General features: G+C 41.5%; 1 long non-coding RNA gene across 1 annotated transcript; it reads right to left on the reverse strand.

Annotated features, from left to right (window-relative positions):
• Positions 1-902: 902 nt before the first annotated feature.
• LOC136388977 (uncharacterized) lies at positions 903-20,445 on the reverse strand. The gene is made up of 3 exons (XR_010748227.1): positions 20,213-20,445; positions 4,774-4,891; positions 903-1,612 (listed from the first exon to the last, which is right to left on the reverse strand). It is a non-coding gene; the product is annotated as an uncharacterized lncRNA (long non-coding RNA).
• Positions 20,446-21,831: the final 1,386 nt, after the last annotated feature.

Here is a 21,831-nt window from a genome sequence, read left to right on the forward strand (position 1 = left end):
TTTATCTTTCCTTATTAACCATGCACACTTCTACTTATCCTTCAAGTCTCAGCTGTGAGATGACCATACCCTCCTTTCGAATCCTTTCTTACCCACTCAGAGCAGAGTGACTCATTTCCTTTCCTGTTATCATCACACATGATAGGTGTGATATTCAGTGATTATTTGTCATATTTGATCATATGAATTGTTTATGTACATACACATGTGGCTTCACCAGACTGAAATCATTCATGTCCAGGATCGTGTCTCTACCATGTGTATATTCTCAACCTGTCATAGTTCCTCGCATATCATTGACATCAACCATTATTTCTTTAATAAATAAATAGATGAATAAATGTGAAGATGAATGAGTAAACCTGTGTGGAGTGGAATATTGAGGGTACAGAAGAGCTTGAATAGATACTGACAGGCCTCATTTGCGAGGGTGTTTCATGCCAGATTTGGACTTCAGCTCACAGTAATTGGAGAACCATTGCCCATCCTAATATGCGAAGGTTTCCAGTTTGATCCTCAGTCAAGGTACGTATAGAAACAGATCAATGTTTCTGTCTGTCTCTCTTTCTTTCTCTCTCTCTAAAATTAACAATCCATCAATAAAAGAAAACATTGGGTGACACAAGGTTTTTTTTCAAATTGTTGATGACCACTCTTGGGGAACAGAAATTGGCCAATTTATTTTTGTGTTTTATATTACCCAGAGTCTTATAAGACAAATAAGAAAAAATTGTATATCAATTAGAAACAGAAACATCCAAAAGAAATAGTGAGTTCCTTATCACAGAAAATGATCAAGAACACTCAATACTATTGTTCTCAAGGGAATTCAAGGATTAGATCAGATATCCTTTTCAACCCTTGAAATTCTGTATTTTCTGATTGTCTCTGTGAATTTGAGAAAACAGTGCAACTCGCAGGTATAATGTCCAGCAGTTGGAGTTCCTGGGCATAAAGCTGAGAACTTTCAAGGCCAGAAGTGGACTCTGAATGTTGGGCGTCCAAGCCCAGGGCCGTTTGTATTATTCCATGGTTACACCAAAGAAAGACTGCCAACCAAGAAGTGGCTGCTCTGGGTGAAGATGTCCCTGGGCCTCCCTAACCTGGGGACATGAATGGAATATGTGGGGTGTGAGGGGGTCACAAAGAAGACAGCTCCGCCACCTTTCTGTTCCCTTTCTGCTCTCTCTTCTCGATATCCCCACTCTACAGGTGCCCTCTCTTAGCCTTAAAGATGAGCCCACCATGTCCTCATTCAGCAACAAGGTCTTCCACAAATCCTTTTTTTCTCCAGCTCAGAATATCTTCTGCCTTCCACTCTTAAACTGATGAACAATGATGTGTCCCTCCACATGTGTTCTGGGTTCCATTTCTCTTCTCTCCTTCTGGGACATTGTTCCATCCTTGTTTCATACCTCCTGGTTTAAAACATTTAAAATGATTCTCATCCTGGCACAAAAATAAATCCCTCTGATACACTCAGCTTCTCTTCACTGCCCAAACTTCTAAAGGGAGTGCTTTAATCTCACTTCCATTGACCCTGACCACATTCTTGTGCTTCACTCCTTCCTCTCAGTCCAGCTTTGGTCTCCGGATGCTCCTCTGAGAAACTCTGTGGAATGTAACAGGAAGAGGGTGAGATTTGGAGTCCAAAAACCTGGGCTCCATTCTTGGATCAGCCATTTACCATCTGAACCTCACTTTCTTCATGCCATTTGTTATGAGTACCAAGTGAGCTAATAGATAAGAGAGGCCCCCTCCCCCACCACACACACACTTGAGAAGCACTACACAGATGTTAGTGTCACTGAAACTGCTGTCACAAATATGACTGATGACATCTTGATCACTTGTTTCAGTGGCCATTTCCAAGTTCTCAATTGTCCAATTTCTTGGCTACATTCGAATTTGCTGGTCTTGTCCTCGACTCTTTATTTCCATGATTTTCTCTTCATTTGTTTCTAGGAAATTAACATCTGCTGTCCAGTTCTCTCTCAGATCCTCTCCTTGACCTTAACAGTGACATGGCCATAAGTGGTCTTCTCCTTCTTGCTACTATTTTTTCATTTAGGAGTAAAGGAATAATTTCTCTCCTAAGGGTCCAACTATCTCCAACTACATTACTCACTCAGACTTCTCTCCTGAGCTTTGGTCCCAAGTTTGCAACTCTGCTGGGTTCCTCCATCTGGTTTTAAAAATCAATACATCTTTGTAGAGCCCCTGACAAAGTAGCCTGAGTCATGATTGCTCAGACCTGCAAAGGACTCGCACGGACCACCAGGGGCCAACCCCAACATGTCAATCAGAGAGAACAACCACTTTTAGATAGACTTCATGTTACAAATTGTAGCACCCATACCCAAGTAGATGGCATAGGCACTTGAATATTGTTAAAACATAATGGGTTGACAGTTTCTGGATGTGACCTCTCTGGGTTCTACATTTTTAACTCTTGAATATGTCTAGGACTAAACTCTATAGGCTAATTCCCTGGGTTCTTCTCAAAGCTTCCCTGATGGGTAAACAATGAGTTCACCACAAGAGTAATGAGACCAATTTGCATCAAATAACATTTTCCTGGCCTGAACCAAAGAAAACCACCCACCTGTTCCATCTGGCTCAGATAGTCTGTCTTTCTGGAAAATTCTGAATCACATCAAACTATAAAAACCCTTTCTTTATATCGCAAAAAATGCATGCACTCTTCCCATGTTTACCCGCTCCTGGGCTCTCTAATTCATATCAGGGGCAGGTGTTTAATGAATGTTATTTTCTCACCCTGTTTCCTTTTTCTCCAGTCTGTATATGCCAGGAGATCAGGGACTCTGCGGTTCCCATGTTTGTACTTTTAACACCATGCCTTACCCAGCCATCCCTATACAGACACAGCCATGTTAAACTGCACTTCTATTAAATTACGTACAAGAGGCCTATTTTGGAGTTATGGGAGTATCCAATTTTAAATAAGGCTCAGGTATGGTCCCTTCTTACACTGAATTGTGGAGTGTGATATTCATATAACATTTGGTAATGTATCTGAAAGTGCCAACCCCTGATCCTCAGCCTAGAGCCCTAGACGTTGCTGTCTAGTTCCATCAATGTGGTTGTCTGACCCCTTACCATCGACCAGGACCCTACTTGCCCCTTGGTACGGCAAGGTGACTGGGAACCAATGGTGTGCTGGAGACAGCTCTCCCAGGCCAGAGAGAATTTGTTTTACGCATCTCTTCCCAATTCTGCATTCAGCAATATCATGTTGGCAGCTTGAAATTGGCAATGTGGCCATACTTACACCATGGAAACTGGCAAACATGACAAATCGGGGCTTTTGTTTCCCCCAGAGAGCCGGCTGTAAACATTTACCAGCACACCACCGCTGCCAACACCATTTCTGCTTATCTCTTGGCATCATTGGTGTCTTCTAATCCATAAATTTGAGCTCAAATATTATGTCTTCCTGGAGAGCCTTTTTATCTGAAGTTATCCTCCACCCCAGTCACTCTCTATGATACCCTCCACTCTTTCCTTCGGAGCACATATTTCAATCTGTAACTACCTTGTGTGTGTGTTTTATGTATGGATCTATCACTCAGCTTTCTCACTAGAAATCTTGTCCTGTCTTGCCTTGTTTACTGCTACATTTCCTGCATCTCGTGCAGGCCCAGACTCATAGTGTGTGCTCAAGAAATATCTTCGTGATGGATGAATAGAAAGAATAATTGGTTCCAACAGCTCAGGCATCAGAAAGTCAAAACACAATTGTATGCTTGTGTGTGCCTCCCAATACACTCAGTGTTTCAAGAGTGTTCCACACGGCGTTCCCAGGACTTAGCACTGTGTCTAGATCATGGTAGATGCTCATTACATTATCAGGATGTATTATATAAATAGGTAAAATTAGGGACCATCCAGTTCATTTAGGTTTCCCTGTAACACCCCAGAGAACTCATTCTTTCCTTTCACCCACAACATAGCAGTACTGTTTCTTCTGCGAACACAAAACCTCCAAGGCAGGAGGAGCTCCTCACCCCCAGAACTGCTTCAACTGATTTCATCCAACCTGCATTTTCTTTTCTGACTGGGTCACAGCAATTCATTATGTCACCCTTAGGCAAGTCACCAAATGGGAATGAGAGAGGCTATGGCCTCTGTCTCGTCCAGTGGGCTACAGCAAAGATAGCTTTCCTTGCATGGATGACTAGCTGTGAGCCACCTCTGCCCCAGCCTCCTGGAGAAGGCAAGGGAAGTTTTCTAAACGTTTCCCTGCCATGTGAATCACTGAATTATGCATGAGGCCAAACCCAGGGAACAGCAAATCGTTGTGGGATGGAGAGGTAGGGTTCGTGCAGAAAGGGAAAATCGAAACCTTACTTGCTGCCGTCCTTGTGAAGGATTCCCTCAGTTGATAATTAGTGTTATATTATCCCACATCTTTAATAGATTATTGATGTCTTTGGCAGTGATAGAATCCTAGTGTCGAGAGTAATTCTTTCTATTATGCTGCGCTGACTACACTCAAGCGAGGAAGCTTGGACACAGAGCCTGGGTGATCCAACTCTAATCAATTAGGTCCAGTCCTTCTCTGGGCATTGACTTACAAGATGAAGAGAAGATGCATAGTCATGATTTGCATCTCAAAAGCAGAAGAGGCTGTAAGACTTGGCAAGCTTGACAGTAATACAGCTGAGGAGGTCTCTTTCCTTCATCTCAGGATAGAAGGTGCCACAGATCCTGCGGCCATGGTCTTAGTACTCACTGTAGTGTGTCACTCACCAAAGGCGACTGGCGCTGCTCCCTATGGCAGAAATGGAAACAGTCGTCCTTGTCTTGGTTAGGATCACCTCTTCCATCTTCGGGGTAGATTTTCTCCCTCTTTCCAGTTCCCATGTTCCTATGGGCGGTAATGCAATTCACAATTCCTCTAACTACCAAAATCAGACAAATAAGAGTTAAGTATGGGTCTGGAATCTTCAGGTTTGAATCTTGGGCAGACAACAAAATTTCTGAACCACCCAGAGACGGCTCTTGAGGTCAGATGTATGCATGTCATGGGAACCCAGCAAACCTCCAAGAGGGGCTGAGGGAGAGGAGCCCAGCTAGGGACCTACAAGCCCAGGTTTTTTCAAATTCAGACCCGTGTAGTCCTGCGATAATAGCCTTTTCTGGAAAGCTTACACATGCGCAGTCAGTCACCCCACTATCAGGAAAAGAGCATTGGTACTGAAGTAAAAATAAAAGACTTGAGGCCTCGGTTTGATCATTTAGAAGCCATGTGACTTTAAATAAGTGGCTTCATCTCTCTGAACCTACTTTTTTTTCCCCATCAGTGAAATGGGAACAATTATAAATGCCTGCACTCCTCCCAGAGTTTTCTGAGGGACAAATAAAATGAGATGAGGCATACAGGAGCCCCTTGTAGCCACATGCAAGGTGTACTATGGGGGATGTTCACCCTGCTGGCACCCTTCCTTATTTCTAGAAGCAGAGTTCTCACCGTCTGGGAAAAATTTCTCCCTCAAAATGACCTCATGGTTTCAATAAAAGAGGCCATGTTGCTACCCCATGAGTAGGTGTTTGACCAAAGCCAGGCCAGTTGTGACAACCCTCTTTTGTGGCTGTCATAATGGACTGTGATGGCTTAGAGGGGGGGCATTGAAACCCCAGAGAGGACTGAGAGCCCTTCCCCAAAGGTTTGTTTAAAATTGAATTTATTGGGGTGACAATGGTTAACATAATTATATAGTATCCGGTGCCCAATTCCACAACACATTGTGGAACACCGTATTGTATGCTCACCACCCCCAAAGTCAAGTCTTCGTCCATCAATATTCATCACCCATGCCCTCCTCCACTTCCTGGCCCCCGACCCGCAACCACCACACTGTAGTCTGTGTATAATGTGTTTTTCGTTTTTCTTTTTTTCCCTTTTTTTCTCAATCCCTCCACCACCACCCCACACTCAGCTCCCCGCGCCCCTGGCAGCTGTCAGCCTGCTCTCTATGTATGAGTCTGTCTCTATTTTGCTCCTTAGTTCACTTTATTCATTAGATTCCACATACGAGTGAAATCATATGGTACTTGTCTTTCTCTGACGGGCTTATTTCATTTAGCATAATAATCTTCAAGTCCATCCATGCTGTCGCAAAAAGTAAGGTTTCCAAGATGTGTTATGGAATTGGGCACCGGATACTATATAATTATGTTTATCAGTTCCAGTAGTTTTTTAGTGGAATTTTTAGGATTTTCTATACACAGTATCATTTCATCTGTAAATAATGACAGTTTCACTTCTCCTTTTTAATTTGGATGCCTTTTATTACTTCATTTTTGTCTGATTGCTGTGGCTAGGACTTCTAGTACCATGATTAATAAGAGTGGTGATAATGGACATTTCTGTCTTGTTCCTGATCTTAAGGGAAACGCTAGTTGGCTGTAGTTTGTCATATATGGCCTTTATTATATTCCCTTTATTCCATTTTGTTGAGAGTTTTTTAAGATAAATAGGGGCTGGATTTTCTCAAATGCTTTTTCTGATATGATCATGTGATTTTGATTCTGCAGTTTGTTTATGTTGTGTATCATGTTTCTTGATTTGCAGAGGTTGTACCAACCATGCATCTTCAGAGTAAGACCCACTTGATCATGACGTATGTTATTTTTAATGTATTGCTGGATCTGGTTTGCTAATATATTGTTGAGAATTTTAGCATCTATGCTGTTCAGAAATATTGTCCTATATTTTTCTTTCTTTGTAGTGTCTTTATCTGGTTTAGAATTAGGATAATGCGGGCTTCATAAAATGAGTTGGGAGTCCTACCTTCTTTTAATATTTTTTGGAATAATTTGGGAAAGAAAGGTGTTAATTCTTCTTTGAATGTTTGCTAAAACTCACTGGTGAAAGAATCTGGTAAAGGGCTTTTGTTTGTTGGGAAGTTTTTTGTTTGTTTGTTTGTTTGTTTTAATTACTGCTTCAATTTCACTGACTGTAATCAGTCTATTCAGATTCTCTGATTCTTCCTGATTCAGTTTTAGAAGATTGTATGTTTCTAGGAATTTATTCATTTCATCCAGATATCCAATTTGTTGTCATATAGTTATTAGTAATACTTTCTTACAATCCTTTGTAATATTTTGGTGTCAGTTATTACTTCTCTTCTTTCATCTCTGATTTATTTATTTGGGTCTTCTCTCACTCTTTCTCTTTTTGATGAGTCTTGTTAAAGGTTCATCAATCTTGTTTATCTTTTCAAAGAGCCAGCTCTTGGTTTCATTGATCTTTTGTATTTTTTAGACTTTATTTGTTTATTTTTGTTATGATCTTTGTTATTTCTTTCCTCTACTCATTTTGGGGTCCGTTTGCTGTTCTTTTTCAAGTTACTTTCATTGTGAAGTTACCTTGTTCACTTAAGATTTTTCTTGTTTCTTGAGATAGGCCTACAATGCTATGAATTTCCTTCTTAGGGCCACTTTTGCTGTGTTCCATAGTTTTGGAATTTTTGTGTTCTCATTTTTCTTTCTTTTGAGGTAATTTTGATTTGTTCCTTTATCTCATTGCTAACCCATTCATTGTTTAGTAATGTGTTATTTAGCCTCCATGTCTTAGTGTGCTTTTTTTTCTTATGTTTGTTTTCTAGTTTCATATCATTATGTCAGAGACTATTCTCAATATGATTTCAATCTTCTTAAATTTATTAAAACTTACTATGTGTCCTAACATGTGGTTTGTTCTAGAAAATGTTCCATGGGCACTTGAAAAGTATGTATTGTCTGCTGCTTTGGGATGAAATACTGGGAAGATATCAATTAAATCCAGCCGATCTAATGTGTCGTTTAAGGCCACCATTTCCTTGTTGATTTTCTGTCTGGAAGAGCCATCCACTGATGTCAAGGATGTGCTAAAATCTCCTACTATGACTGTATTGTGGTTGATATCGCTATCAAGATTTGCTTTGCATATTATGTGCTCTACACTGGGTCTGTAAATGTTTATAAGGATTACATCTTCTTGGATTGCTCCTTTTATCATTATGTAATGAACTTCTTTGTACCTTACTATAGACTTTGTGGGGTTTTTTGTTTTGTTTTGTTTTAATTTTTATTAACTTTTAATTTATTGTGGTGACATGGATTCAAGTGTCCCACTGAATATAGCTCCCTCACCCCCACACCTGTATCCTTTTTATACCCCCTTTACCCCCCTCTTGTAACTCCCTCCCCCCTTCCTTCTAGGACTTGCTGTCCTGTTATCTATATCTCTGTGTTAGGTATATATAATTTCACTAATCCCTTTACCTTCTCTGAGCCCATCCTCTCATCCCCCTTCCCTCTGACAGCTGTCCCTCTGGTCCCTGTGACCCCGTCTCTGCCTCAATTCTGTTCCTCAATTCACTTTGTTCATTAGATTCCACATATATGTGAGATCGTATAATATTTTTCTTTCTCTGCCTGGCTTATTTCACTTAGCATAATAATCTCCAGGTCCATCCTTGCTGTCACACGAAGTAAGATTTCCTTCTTTTTCACAGCCATGTAGTATTCCATTGTGTATATGTACCACCGCTTTTTAATCCACTTGTCCATTGACAGACACTTGGGCTGTTTCCAGATCTTGGCTATTGTAAACAATGCTGCAATAAACATGGGGGTGCATATCTTCTTTTGAATCAGTGATTTGGTATTCTTAGGATATATTCCTAAAAGTGGGATAGCTGGGTCAAAGAGCAGGTACATTTTTAATTTTTTGAGGAAACCACATACAGTTCTCCACAGTGGCTGCACCAGTCTACATTCCCACCAGCAGTACAGGAGGGTTCCCTTTTCTCTACACTCTTGCCAGCACTTACTGTGTGTTGTTTTGTTAATGTGCACCATTCTGACAGGTGTGAGGTGGTATCTTATTGTGGTTTTAATTTGCATTTCTCTGATGATTAGTGACATTGAACATTTTTTCATATGCCTATTGGCCATTTGTATTTCCTCTTCAGAAAAGTGTCTATTCAGTTCTTTTGCCCATTTTTTAATTGCATTGTTTACCTTCCTGGTGTTGAGTTTTAGAAGTTCTTTATAAATTTTGGTTATTAACCCCATATTAAAGAATATGTTCTCCCATTGTGTGGGTTGTCTTTTAATTTTGCTCATGGTGTCTTTAGCTATGCAAAAGCTTTTTATTTTGATATAGTTCCATTTGTTCATCCTGTCCTTTAATTCACTTGTCTGTGGAGATAAATCAGCAAAGATATTGTTACAAGAGATATCGGACAGTTTACTGCCTATGTTTTCTTCCAAGATGTTAATGGTTTCACAACTTACATTTAAGTCTTTTTTCCATTTTGAGTTTATTTTTGTGAATGGTGTAAGTTGGTGGTCTAGTTTCATTTTTTTGCATGTACTTGTCTAATTTTTTCAACACCATTTATTAAAGAGACAGTCTTCACTTCGTTGCATGCTCTTACTTCCTTTGTCAAATATCAATTGACCATAAGGCATGGGTTTATTTCTGGGTTCTCTGTTCTGTTCCATTGATCTGTATGCCTGTTCTTATGCCAGGTTTTTGAGTACCAAGCTGTTTTGAGTACAATGGCCTTGTAGTATAGCTTGATATCCAGAATTGTGATACCTCCCACTTTATTTCTCATTTTCAAGATTGCTGAGGCTATTCATGTTCTTTTTTGGTTCTATATAAATTTTTGAAATATTTGTTCTATATCTTTGAAGTATGCCATTGGTATTTTAATAGGAATTGCATTGAATTTATAGATTGCTTTGGGTAATATAGACATTTTAATACTGTTTATTATTCTTATCCAGGAACACATTATATGCTTCCACTTGTTTGTATCTTCCTTGATTTCTTTTATCAATGTTTTATAATTTTCCAAGTACAAGTCCTTTACCTCCTTGATTAAATTTACTCCTAGAAACTTTTTTGTTGTTGTTGCAATAGCGAAGGGGATTTTTTCCTTAATTTCTCTTTCAGACAGTTTATTGTTGGTGTATAAAAATGCTACAGATTTCTGAATATTAATTTTATATTCTGCCACCTTGCCAAATTCATTTATCAGGTCTAGTAGTTTTTAACTGAGACTTTAGGGCAGGGGTCAGAAATCTATGGCTTGTGAGTCAGATGTGGTTCTTTTGATGGCTGCATTGGGCTCGCAGACAAATCTTTAATAAAAAAAAATAACGTTAAAAATATAAAACATTCTCATGTATTAAAATCCATTCCTTTCCTACCGCTTATGTTCATGGTTGCGGGTGGCTGTAGCCAATCATAGCTGTCCTTTGGGACAACACCAAATTTTTATTGGATAATGCATAATGCACACGGGTCGTTGTGAGGTCAGGAAGTAAACTTCCCTTTTTTTAATCAAGTAGTCAGCTAGCTAATTGCAGAAACCCTTTTGATGAAGATGGCTAAAAGAAAAAAAGATGAGGAGTATCATACTTTTCAGTAGAAATGGACAGAGGAATTCGTCTTTGTGGAGAGAACAGGTTCTGCAGTGTGTCTAATATGCAATGATAAAATTGCATCGATGAAATGGTCAAATAGAAAGCGGCACTTTGACACACGCCATACTACATTTGCATTGAAATATCCTGTGGGGGACAGCAGAAAGAAAGCATGTCAAGAGCTACTGTGCAGAGTGCAAGCTAGTCAGCAGCAACTCCGTGTTTGGACCCAACAGGTGACTGGTATTTGGCTAACTTTAGCAATCGTGAGAAACGGAAAGCCATTCACAGATGGGGAGTATGCCAAAACATTCATGCTTGATGTTGCCAGTAAACTTTTTGATGACTTTTCGGATAAAGACAAGATAATCAAACGAGTAAAAGACATGCCTCTGTTGGCAAGAACTGTTCATGATCATACCATCATGATAGCAAATCAAATTGAGGCAACACAGTGAAGGACATAAATGCAGCACCATTTTTTCTCTTGCTTTGGATGAGTCAACAGACGTAAGCCATTTATCCCAGTTCAGCGTGATTGCAAGGTATGCTGTCGGTGACACACTATGTGAAGAAAGTCTTGCTGTTTTGCCTATGAAAGAGACAACAAGAGGGGAGGATTTATTCAAGTCTTTCACTTAGTTCGCTAAAGAAAAAAATCTACTGATGGATAAACTTATTTCGGTGTGTACTGATGGTGCTCCGTGCATGGTGGGAAAAACAAAATTTGTAGCACTTCCTCGTGAATATGAAGAGACCCATCCTAAGTTTTCACTGCTCAGATGTGTGGTGAGCAGCTTGGTGAGGTGATGTTGCTGGTCATTCGGGTGGTCAACTTTATTGTTGTCCAAGCTTTAAATGATCACCAGTTTAAAATACTGCTGGATGAAGTTGGGAATAATTATCCTGGTCTGCTTCTGCACAGCAATGTGCATTGGTTGTCAAGAGGGAAAGTGCTCAGCCGTTTCACGGCTTGTCTGAGCAAAATCTGGACTTTTCTTAAAATGAAAACTGTCGAGCATCCTGAGTTAGCTAACACTGAGTGGCTCCTGAAGTTCTACTATCTCGTGGATATGACTGAACATCTGAACTAGCTCAATGTGAAAATGCAAGGTGTTGGAAATACAGTCTTATCCCTTCAACAAGCAGTGTTTGCATTTGAAAACAAGCTGGAACTCTTCATCACTGACATTGAAACAGGTCGTTTACTACACTTTGAAAAACTGGGAGAGTTTAAAGATGCATGCACAGCAAGTGACCCTGCTCAATATCTTGATCTCCAGCAGCTAGCGGGCTTCACATCTAATCTCCTATAGTCATTCAAAGCACGCTTTGGAGAGAATTTCGTGAGTGCAGTCATCTTTTTAAGTTCATCACCCATCCACACAAGTGTGCAGTGGACAGCACTGACCTGAGTTACATCTCTGGTGTCTCTGTCAGAGATTTTGAGCTACAAGTTGCTGACCTGAAGGCCTCAGACATGTGGGTGAATAAGTTCAAGTCACTGAATGAAGATTTGGAAAGACTTGTACAGCAGCAAGCAGAGTTGTTGAGCAAACACAAGTGGGGAGAAATGAAAAAACTTGAACCCACGGACCAGCTGATTGTCAAAACTTGGATCACGCTTTCCATCACTTACCACACACTGCTGTGTGTGAATATTGCTGTACTGACAATGTTTGGCTCTACGTATGCATGTGAGCAGTCTTTCTCACATCTAAATAACGTTAAGACCAACCCACGATCACGTTTAACGGATAGACATCTCAACGCCTGCATGAAGCTTAACCTCACCATGTATCAACCAGACTACAAAACCATCAGCAAAAGTCTGGTGCTTCATGCAGCACCAGAAGTCATATTAATGGTAAGAAGTACTTTATTCATCATTGGTTAGCAACAGCATAACAACATTATTAAAAAGAATTCAGAGACTTATTGTACTTTAAAAGTGTTGGTCGTACATAAAATGCACACATTTACTTGTATTTAGTGTTAAACATATTGTATGGCTCTCACAGAATTACATTTTAAAATATGTGGCGTTCATGGCTCTCTCAGCCAAAAATGTTCCCGACCCCTGTTTTAGGGTTTTCTATGTACAGTCTAATGTCATCAAAAAACAATGACAGTTTTACTTCTTCTTTTCCAATTTGGATGCCTTTTATTTCTTCTTCTTGTCTGATTGCTGTGGCTAGGCCTTCCAGAACTATGCTGAATAAGAGTGGTGAAAGGGGGCACCCCTGCCTTGTTCCTGATCTTAAGGGGATTGTTTAAATTTTTGCCCATTGAGTACGATGTTGGCTGTGGGTTTGTCATAGATGGCCTTTATCATGTTGAGGTATGTTCCCTGTATCCTCACTTTGCTAAGAGTTTTTATCATAAATGGGTGCTGGATTTTATCAAATGCTTTTTCTGCATCTATTGAAATTATCATGTGGTTTATTTTTTCCTTTTGTTTATGTGATGAATTACATTGATTGATTTGCAAATATTGTACCAGCCTTGCCTCCCCAGAATAAATTCCACTTGATCATGATGTATGATTTTTCCCATGTATTGCTGGATCTGGTTTGCTAATATTTTGTTGAGAATTTTAGCATCTAAGTTCATGAGGGTTATTGGCCTAAGTTTTCTTTCTTTATAGTGTCCTTACCTGGTTTTGGACTAAAGATTATGCTTGCCTCATAAATGGGGCTTGGAATTCTTCTCTCCTCTTGAATTTTCTGAAATAGCTTGAGAAGCATAGGTGTTTGTTCTTTGAATATTTGGAAAAATTCACTTGTGAAGACTTCTGGTCAAGGATTTTTGTTTGCTGGGAGTTTTTTGATAACTCTTTCTATTTCATTCATTGTAATCGGTCTGTTTAGGTTTTCTGATTCTTCTAGATTGAGTTTTGAAAGATTCTATGTTTCTAGGAATTTATCCATTTCACCTACACTGTCCAATTTTTTTGGCATACAGATCTTCATAGTATTTACTTACAATCCTTTGTATTTTTGTGGTGTCAGTTGTTACTTCTCCACTTTCATTTCTAATTTTATTTATTTGAGTCCTTTCTCTTTTTTTCTTGATGAGACTGGTTAAAGGTTCATCAATCTTGTTTACCCTCTTAAGAACCAGCTCTTGGTTTCATTGATCATCTGTATTGTTTTTTTAACCTCTGTGTCATTTATTTCCACTCTGATCTTTATTATTTCCTTCCACTCCCTCTGGAATTTATTTGTTGTTCTTTTTCTAGTATTTTTAGATGCAGGGTTAGGTTGTTTATTTGAGCTTTTTCTTGCTTCTTAAGGTATGCCTATAATGCTACAAACTTGCCTCTCAGGACTGCTTTTGCTGTGTCCCATAAATTTTGAGTTGTTGTATGCTCATTTTCATTTGTTTGAAGGAAATTTTTTATTCCTTCTTTGATCTTGTTGTTAAGCCATTTGTTATTTAATAACATGCTATTTAGCCTCCAACTGTTTGAATGTTTTTCAGTTTTTTTATTTTAGTTGCTTTCTAGTTTCATGCCATTGTGATCAGAGAATATGCTTGATATGATTTCAATCTTCTTAAATTTATTGAGACTTGTTTTAAGTCCTAACATGTGTTCTATCCTAGAGAATGTACCATCAGCACTTGAAAATAATGTATATTTTGTTGCTTTGGGGTGAAAGGTTTTGAAGATATCTATTAAATCCAGTCGATCTAGTGCCGTGATGGTGAGCCTTTTTATAAAAACCACCCACTTTTGCAATGCTGGTCAACTTGGTCTCTCCCGCCCACTAGTGGGCATTCCAGCTTTCATTGGGGCAGTAGCGGAGCAACAAAATGGCACCACGATTGGCCGTGTGCAATGTCTTTCCTGTTGGGCATATTTATTCTCCACAGTGGCTGGTGCCTGCTAGACTCCACCTTTGGGTGTGCTGCTTGTGTAGGTAGTTGAGTCTAGGGTTGGTGCTGTTTGCCACCCACTACCAGTAGTGTTGGCTCTAGTTCTTCTTGGGTTGGTGTCAGTTGTTGTTGTAACTCGCTGTATGCTACCAGTCTGAAGTTACTGCACTTTTCACTGTTTGTGCCTGCATTTTCTGTGTCTGGGTACTGTGAGAGGGGCCAATATTTGTATAAGGATCAGCTTCCTCTTGTTTAGAAATAACATCAGCTCTGTAAAAGCCCCAATATCTGTAAGATTTGTCTCCACTTTTCAGCTTTTCTTCCTTCTCTTGCAGCTGCCTGGTCTTCCCACCTAGTCTTCTGTAGTAAGACTGTAGTGTGAGCTCAATTGGCCTCACCCCACCAACCCCTCTACAGGTTGCACACTTGGTGGGTTAGGGCAGCTGAGGTTTTGAATACAATGTTTGTGGGACCCCCTACTTCAGGAGTCTCTTGGTCAGGAGCTCAGTACAGGTAATGTGGCCCCTACTCTAGAGCTTGACCCCTCAGCTACTTCTGGATACTCAAATTTCATTTCTCCTCAACAAGGTGAGCAGTAGGTTTGGATTGAGTGTGACTGACTGTCCCCTCTGTAGAAGTTCTTTCAGCTGTTGAGACCCCACTCTGAGGGAGGAAGACTGAGGAGTCTTCTCCTGGGGCTGAATGTATCTCTCTCAAAGATGTCTAAGCCCCTCGACCAGATTTAACAATAGACTCATAGGGACCCACATTTTAAATGTTCATGCTCCAAGCCTCTCTTCCTTCCCCCTGTGGAATCTAGCCTAGCAGAACAAAATATCCAGCACCCAGGCAGGCCGACCATGAAGCTCCATCCTATCCAAAGAACATGAGCCACTGTGCCAGTGCTAATCACAGAGAGTGGAAGTCGCCTCATCTGGGCCAGGTGTGATGAGCTTTTCCTTAGGATACAATTCTAGGAAGGGTTGTTAGGTCCTGAACCAATGCTTTCCACAGCTGGCCCCTAGATGTGCCAGCCCCAGGCCTCCCAACAGGAACCCAGTGCAGACCAGTTAGGAACACTGCCCGTGACTGCACTGCCCCTTAGCAACCTTCTTGGTGCTATAAGCAAGTCAGAGTTTGTGTCTGCCTTTGCTGTGCCCAGGTGTACATGGAAATACCAGCTGCATACGTAGGCTGGTTTTTACTCACTGCAGGACTGGGGGAAAGTCCGCTCAAACGGCCAAGTTTCCCTGAGTCCTGCCTCTTGCAGCCTCTGTCTGTTGGCTGCTTGTTAGGCTCAGCCACTAAAAAAGCTTCTCCTAGAGTCTAGAGCCTGTGGCAATTCAGGGATTAGGAAGGGTAGTTGGTGTGGCTCTGCCCCTTGGCCCCAGGTGTCAGTCTGTCCAGACTTTTTCACAGATTTCAGTAGGGTGTGGCCCCAGGGTTCTGGTGGTTGTGGCCTCTGAGACCCAGAGGTGTGGTCTGCCCTCTTTCTGGACAGATTCAACTGAGTCTCCAGTGAGGTGGAAGCATCAGTCATAGTCTCAGGAGAGTGTTGGGGGGAGCACTGGTCTCAACACCAGAAAACTGAGTCACTGACACACCCCTGCTTCCTGGCCTCTCAGAATGACCTGTCGCCATGTCTGGGGTAGGAGAGACTCCTGAGGGCAGAGCAGCTGCTTTTCCGCAGGCTGATGCCACTCAGAGGGGACTGTTCCACCCAAGAAAGATGGCGACTGCAGTACTGGAGAAGTACTCAGCACAGGGGTTACAGTTTTCATCCCCCACAGTGTCTCTCCCTGAGCCTCCAACTTTACACTTGCCTCTGCAACTCCAGTCCTCTCAGCTCTCCCCCACCAGAGCCCTGAGTAAGTTACTGTGAACAAGGTTTTCTGCGCGGACCCTTTAAAACTGAATCTGCGTCCAAGAGGTATGTCTCTTTCTCACATACAGAAACCCGGCTCTTTTCAAGCTAAATGCTGTATGGGTGCCTCTTCTAGGCTCTGGGGCTCTAAGGCTGGGGTTCTGGTCCTGGGGCTGAGGACCCACACCTCTCAGGGCAATGCATCCCACCATGAGAGTCCCTCCAGACCCTCAGCCCCTGCTTGCTCCTGGGAGCAGGGCAGCCCTTTCTGCGTCTCCACCCTTCCTACAGTCTCAGTGTGGCTTCTTCTGTGATCTTTGGTTATAGATTCCTCTTAGTTTAGTCCAAAGTTGGTTTTTCAAGATGATTATTCTTTTTTTTTTTTTTTTTTTTTGTATTTTTCTGAAGCAGGAAACGGGGAGAGACAGTCAGACAGACTCCCGCATGACCCGACCGGGATCCACCCGGCACGCCCACCAGGGGTGATGCTCTGCCCACCAGGGAGCAATGCTCTGCCCCTCTGGGGCGTCGCTCTGTTGCGACCAGAGCCACTCTAGTGCCTGGGGCAGAGGCCAAGGAGCCATCCCCAGTGCCCGGGCCATTTTTTCTCCAATGGAGCCTCGGTTGCGGGAGGGGAAGAGAGAGACAGAGAGGAAGGAGGGGAGGGGTGGAGAAGCAGATGGGCGCTTCTCCTGTGTCCCCTGGCCAGGAATTGAACCCAGGACTTCTACACGCCAGGCTGACGCTCTACCACAGAGCCAACCGGCCAGGGCCTCAAGATGATTATTCTTGAAAATAATTAAGTTGTAATCCAATTTGGTCCTGGAAGGTGGCAGTTGGAAAGTCTGCCTACTCTGTTGCCATCTTCCTTCCTCTAGACTTTGTTTTAAAGTCTATTTTGTCAGATATAAGTATTACTACACCAGCTCTTTTTTTTTCATTTCCATTTGCATGAAATATCTTTTTTATCCCTTTACTTTTAATCTGTGTGTGTGTTTCATTCTGAGGTGGTCTCTGTAGACAGCATATATATGGATCTTGCTTCCCTATCCATTCAGCTACACTATGTCTTTTCATTGGAACATTTAAGCTAATTACATTTAAAGTGATTATTGACAGGTACATATTTATTGCCATTTTATTCTTTTAACTATGTTCCTCTTTTTCTTCTTCTCCTCCTTCACCTTCTCCTCCTCTTTCTTCTTCTTGAAGCAGGCTCTTTAACCTTTCTTGTCATACTGGTTTAATGGTAACAAGCTCTTTTAGCTTTTTCTTGTCTGAGTAGCTCTTTATTTCTTTTATTTCTTCTTGAATTTTAAATGGTAGCCTTGCTGGGTAATGTAGTCTTGGTTGCAGGTTTTTGCTTTTATTTACTTTGAGTATTTCATGCCAATCCCTTTTGGCCTGAAATGTTTCTGTTGAGACATAATCTGAGTCTTTCGAGAGCTTCCTTGTGACTGTTTTTCGCTTGCTGATTTTAAGATTTTCTCTTTGTTTTTAACCTTTGTCATTTTAATTATGATGTCTCTTGGTGTGGAGCTCTTTGGGTCCATCTTATTTGGCACTTTGTGTGCATCCTGGATATATATGTCTTTTCCTTAACCAGTTAGGGAACTTTTTGGTCATTATTTCTTCAAATCAGTTCTTGATCACTTGGTCTCTCTCTTCTACTTCTGGTACCCCTATGATGCAGACATTGTTATACTTCATGTTGTCTCAAAGGTCCCTTAAGCTATTCTCATTTTTTTAAATTCTTTTTTCTTTTTGCTGCTCTGATTGAGTGTTTTCCCTACCTTGTCTTCCAAATTGCTGGTTCAATCCTCTGCTTCATTCAACCTACTGTTTCTTTACTTGGTGAAGGAAAAAGACACACAAATCCAGGATACACACATTGTGCCAGCCAAGATGAACCCAAAGAAGCCCACACCAAGAAATATTATAATTAAAATGGCAAATGTTAGAGACAAAGAAAAATATCTTAAAATCAGTAAGAGAAAAACAGTTACTTACAAGGGAGCTCCCAGAAAACTAACAGATTATTTCTCAACAGAAACATTTCAGACCAAAAGGGATTGGCATGAAATACTCAAAGTGATGAAAAGCAAGGTCCTACAATCAAGACTATTTTACCCAGCAAGGCTACCATTTTAACAATCCTTCCAGTGTATTCTTGATGTTGGATATTGTATTCTTTATTTCCAACTTGTTCCTTTTCATGGTTTCTATGTCTCCTTTTTTACATCTTTTCTATCTCTTTGTGGAAGTCCTCACTTTTATCTGTGAACATCCATATAACCATTACTTTGAACTCTATATCTGCCAAATTGCTTATTTCCATTTCAGTTAGCTTTTTTTTTCTGGAGATTTCTCTTGGTCTGTCATTTGGGGCCTGATTCTTTTTGTCTTCATTTTGGCTGCCTCTTTGTGTTTGTTTCTCTATATTAGATAGATCTGTGTTTCCCCGTCTTTGTGGAGTAGCCTTATGTATTAGGTGTTCTGGTGGGTCCAGTGGCACAGTCTCCTTTATCAAGATGAATGTCCCTTGTGTGGGTTATGTGGGTCCTTCTGTTGTATTTGAGTCTTGATTGTTATTGGCCTGTTGTATGTGGGTTAGACTCACAGGTGGGTTGACTGTGAGGCTGTACTTCAGCCAAAGTGTGTGAGCTGCTGTGCAGGTGCTGACCCTAAGAAGTTGGTTTTGCCTAAGTTGGGTTTGGAGCCTGAAAAAAATCTCCTTTTGGATATGTTGCTTTTGAAGCTAATTGGATCCTGCTCTGATATTGTCTGATGCTGGCTACTGGGTGTGTTGGTTCTGGGCCTCTTGGGAGGGAACCTAGTACAGGCTAATGTAAGATGCTGCCTGTGATTGGCCCTCAGCAACCTATCTGGAACTATAAGTAATCCACTGTTTGTGACTGCCTCTGCTGGGCACAGTTGGTATGCCTCCTTCTCCAAGGCCATGTCACCTGCTTTGTCCTTCCTTCACTCCATTAACAATTTGTGAGCTTTTCCATGTGCCAGGCACCCTCTCATATCTGTAGGTTCTGCATATAACCTAACGAAGACTTTTGGATGTTATCCTGTGGAAACTCACACAAGCACCTACTTTTGAGGTATACAGTCAGTGGGTTAAATCTGACTACTTATCTTGATGTTCTTGATCATTTATTGTATTTTTTTGGGAGGTAGCAGGTATTTATGTAGTATTTGTTCAATCCTTCACAAATGGGGTAAGTTATAACTTACTAAAAATTGCTGAGCATTGACTGTCAGCTGGGAACTATTGAGGAAAAATAAAAGACACGCTTTTGCCCTTGAAAATGCACACAGTCTTGCTGAGCAAACAGCGCAAAACTAGAGAACAAGTCAGAAAAATTGAACCTGAAAGTTATGGGGCACAGATCATAAGGATGTTAAACAGCCAGCAGAGGAAAGTACTTGACAGACAAGGGTGTTAGGGTAGCATTTATACAGGATGGAATGTGCTGGAATCGTTTTGTTTGGCCAGCGCAATATTCAATTTTTTTAAAATTAGCTGTTATCTCTTCAAAATCAGAAGATCGCATATTTAAAAGAAAACAACACAGATTTCTGGTTTCTTTTGATAAATCAGGAAATTTGACAACAGTTTCACTTGGCAATAACCAGCTGGGATGGAATAAGTGCCACCCCATTTAGTATGGGCATCCACTCTTTGGTTATCACATTGCCAGCTTGGTACATTTAGATTCCTCAGCCTGTTTCCAAAGGCATTTGAATTTGCTCCCTAAAGCCCAATTTAGAGCTCAAAATGTCCCCCAAACCTCGAAGAAAGGATTTTAGGACCAACACATATCCAAGGCACCCCACACCAGCTGCACTGTGTGTCAGCACTCACTCACCTGGCTCCAGGTGAGCTGGAGCCTGGGGAAGGTGTCTGCATAGGAACATAAAGATGAAAGAACCCTTCAACAAGTCATCAACTACCAAACACCTACCACTCAGAGCTTTCTTCTTTTAATGTCTACATTTTTTTTTTACCTTGTTGCATTTGAATGCAGATGATACAGGATAAAATCCCTCTGGCGGTCGCATGCACGGGAGTGCGCAGAAGTATTTATGAATCCTAAATGAAGCTGGCTGCAGAGCCCAGGAGCTCCAGCGGAGCGCCGGCCCCTGTGCCCACTGGAGTCTGATCTGTTACATGGGAAGCTGCGTTTGATATCTCATTTGTTGGCTGCGTTCCCCGCAAAGCCCAGTGCTGTTTAGCCCATTTTCCCACAGCAGATGAAAAAGCAGGAGAGTCTGGCTGGGAAAAGGGGTAGGCCAATTCCCTCAAAATGCCCTGGAATGTTTGAAAAGGGAAATCCTAGGGCATGTGGAAGGTGCTGCCACCCTCTGGCTGGGTGTAGCATCGCACCCTGCTGAACCAAGTTGGCACCTTCGGAGGGGGCTACCCAGTCCTCTACATTAACTTTTTTGAAGTTCTAGGATTGCAGGTGAGTCTAATGTGGCTTGGCTTTAATTTGGGGGTCCTTCGACAATACATTCTGTCTGCTTTTGCTTTTTTTCATTAGAAACTTCTCTTGGGCGAACCAAAAACCTTCACACACACACCCCCCCCACACACACACAACTCTGGTTTAGGAGACACCCAACATGTAGTCATGGCTGAAATCTGCCTCTTCCTGCTAGATATTCAGCCCACGCATGACAAAGACTTTGGCAAAATGATAGCAATCAGAAACTTGCTCTTCATAGACATAACGGAGTCAGTCCATAGGTCTCCCCAATAATGATAGTCTACATGCATTAGCATATATTTTCTTGAGAGGAAAACTATCCGAGTCTGTCCCTAAAAGCAATTCATTCTATTTAAAGCTCTTCTGAAGCCCCCGAGAGGGACTCATCTTGGAGCTCTGCAGACACCACACTGAAACTAGTGAAAAACATTCAATTTAGAAACAATTTTACCTCGATATCTTTTTTGTGTGTGTGTCTTTTTTTTTTTTTTTCTTTCTTCCTTTGTGAGTCAGCCCACTGCCTCTGCTCCTTCCCTGCCTGAAAGTAGTCTCGCCATTCCGCCTCCTGCGGTCACGGAAGCAGGAAAGGGGCTGCATCCCCAGAGTGTGGCGGGGAGAGGCCAAGGAGGAAGGGTGCCCCGTCTGTCTTCCGGTGGGGAACCCTCGTTCGCAGCAGAGGGGGGGTGTTGGGAAAGGCCGGCAACAGGAGCAGCATCTGAGGCAGCAGCGACACCGTCGCTGCAAACAGATTGTTCTCCAGGAGGAAACTGCAGCTCTTTAAAACTGTGACAATATGAATGCTATGTCCTATCAGCCCATCCTCTGGCTAATAATAACATGTGGTAACCATATCAACAGCAAGAGAAAGGAAGAAAGAAAGTATTCCTCTGATTACATAAAATATATACAGGTATGTAGTATACTGTGCTGTTCACTCAGCTGGCAGGCAGGTGCTGCCTGAGACAGGGGTAAGTGGGTGGCAGGCCATGCATCTTCAGCCAAGCCAAGGCAGCTTTGCAGTCCAGGCTAGATCAGTGGTAAATGCCTACTGTGTCTACAACCATGCGTTGAATAGAAAATAAGCAGAATCAATAATGTTAAAATATACAGTTTTTGCTTCTAAAGAAGCTAACAAGC

This window comes from Saccopteryx leptura, chromosome 1, assembly GCF_036850995.1.
Source record: "Saccopteryx leptura isolate mSacLep1 chromosome 1, mSacLep1_pri_phased_curated, whole genome shotgun sequence".
NCBI lineage: Eukaryota > Metazoa > Chordata > Mammalia > Chiroptera > Emballonuridae > Saccopteryx > Saccopteryx leptura.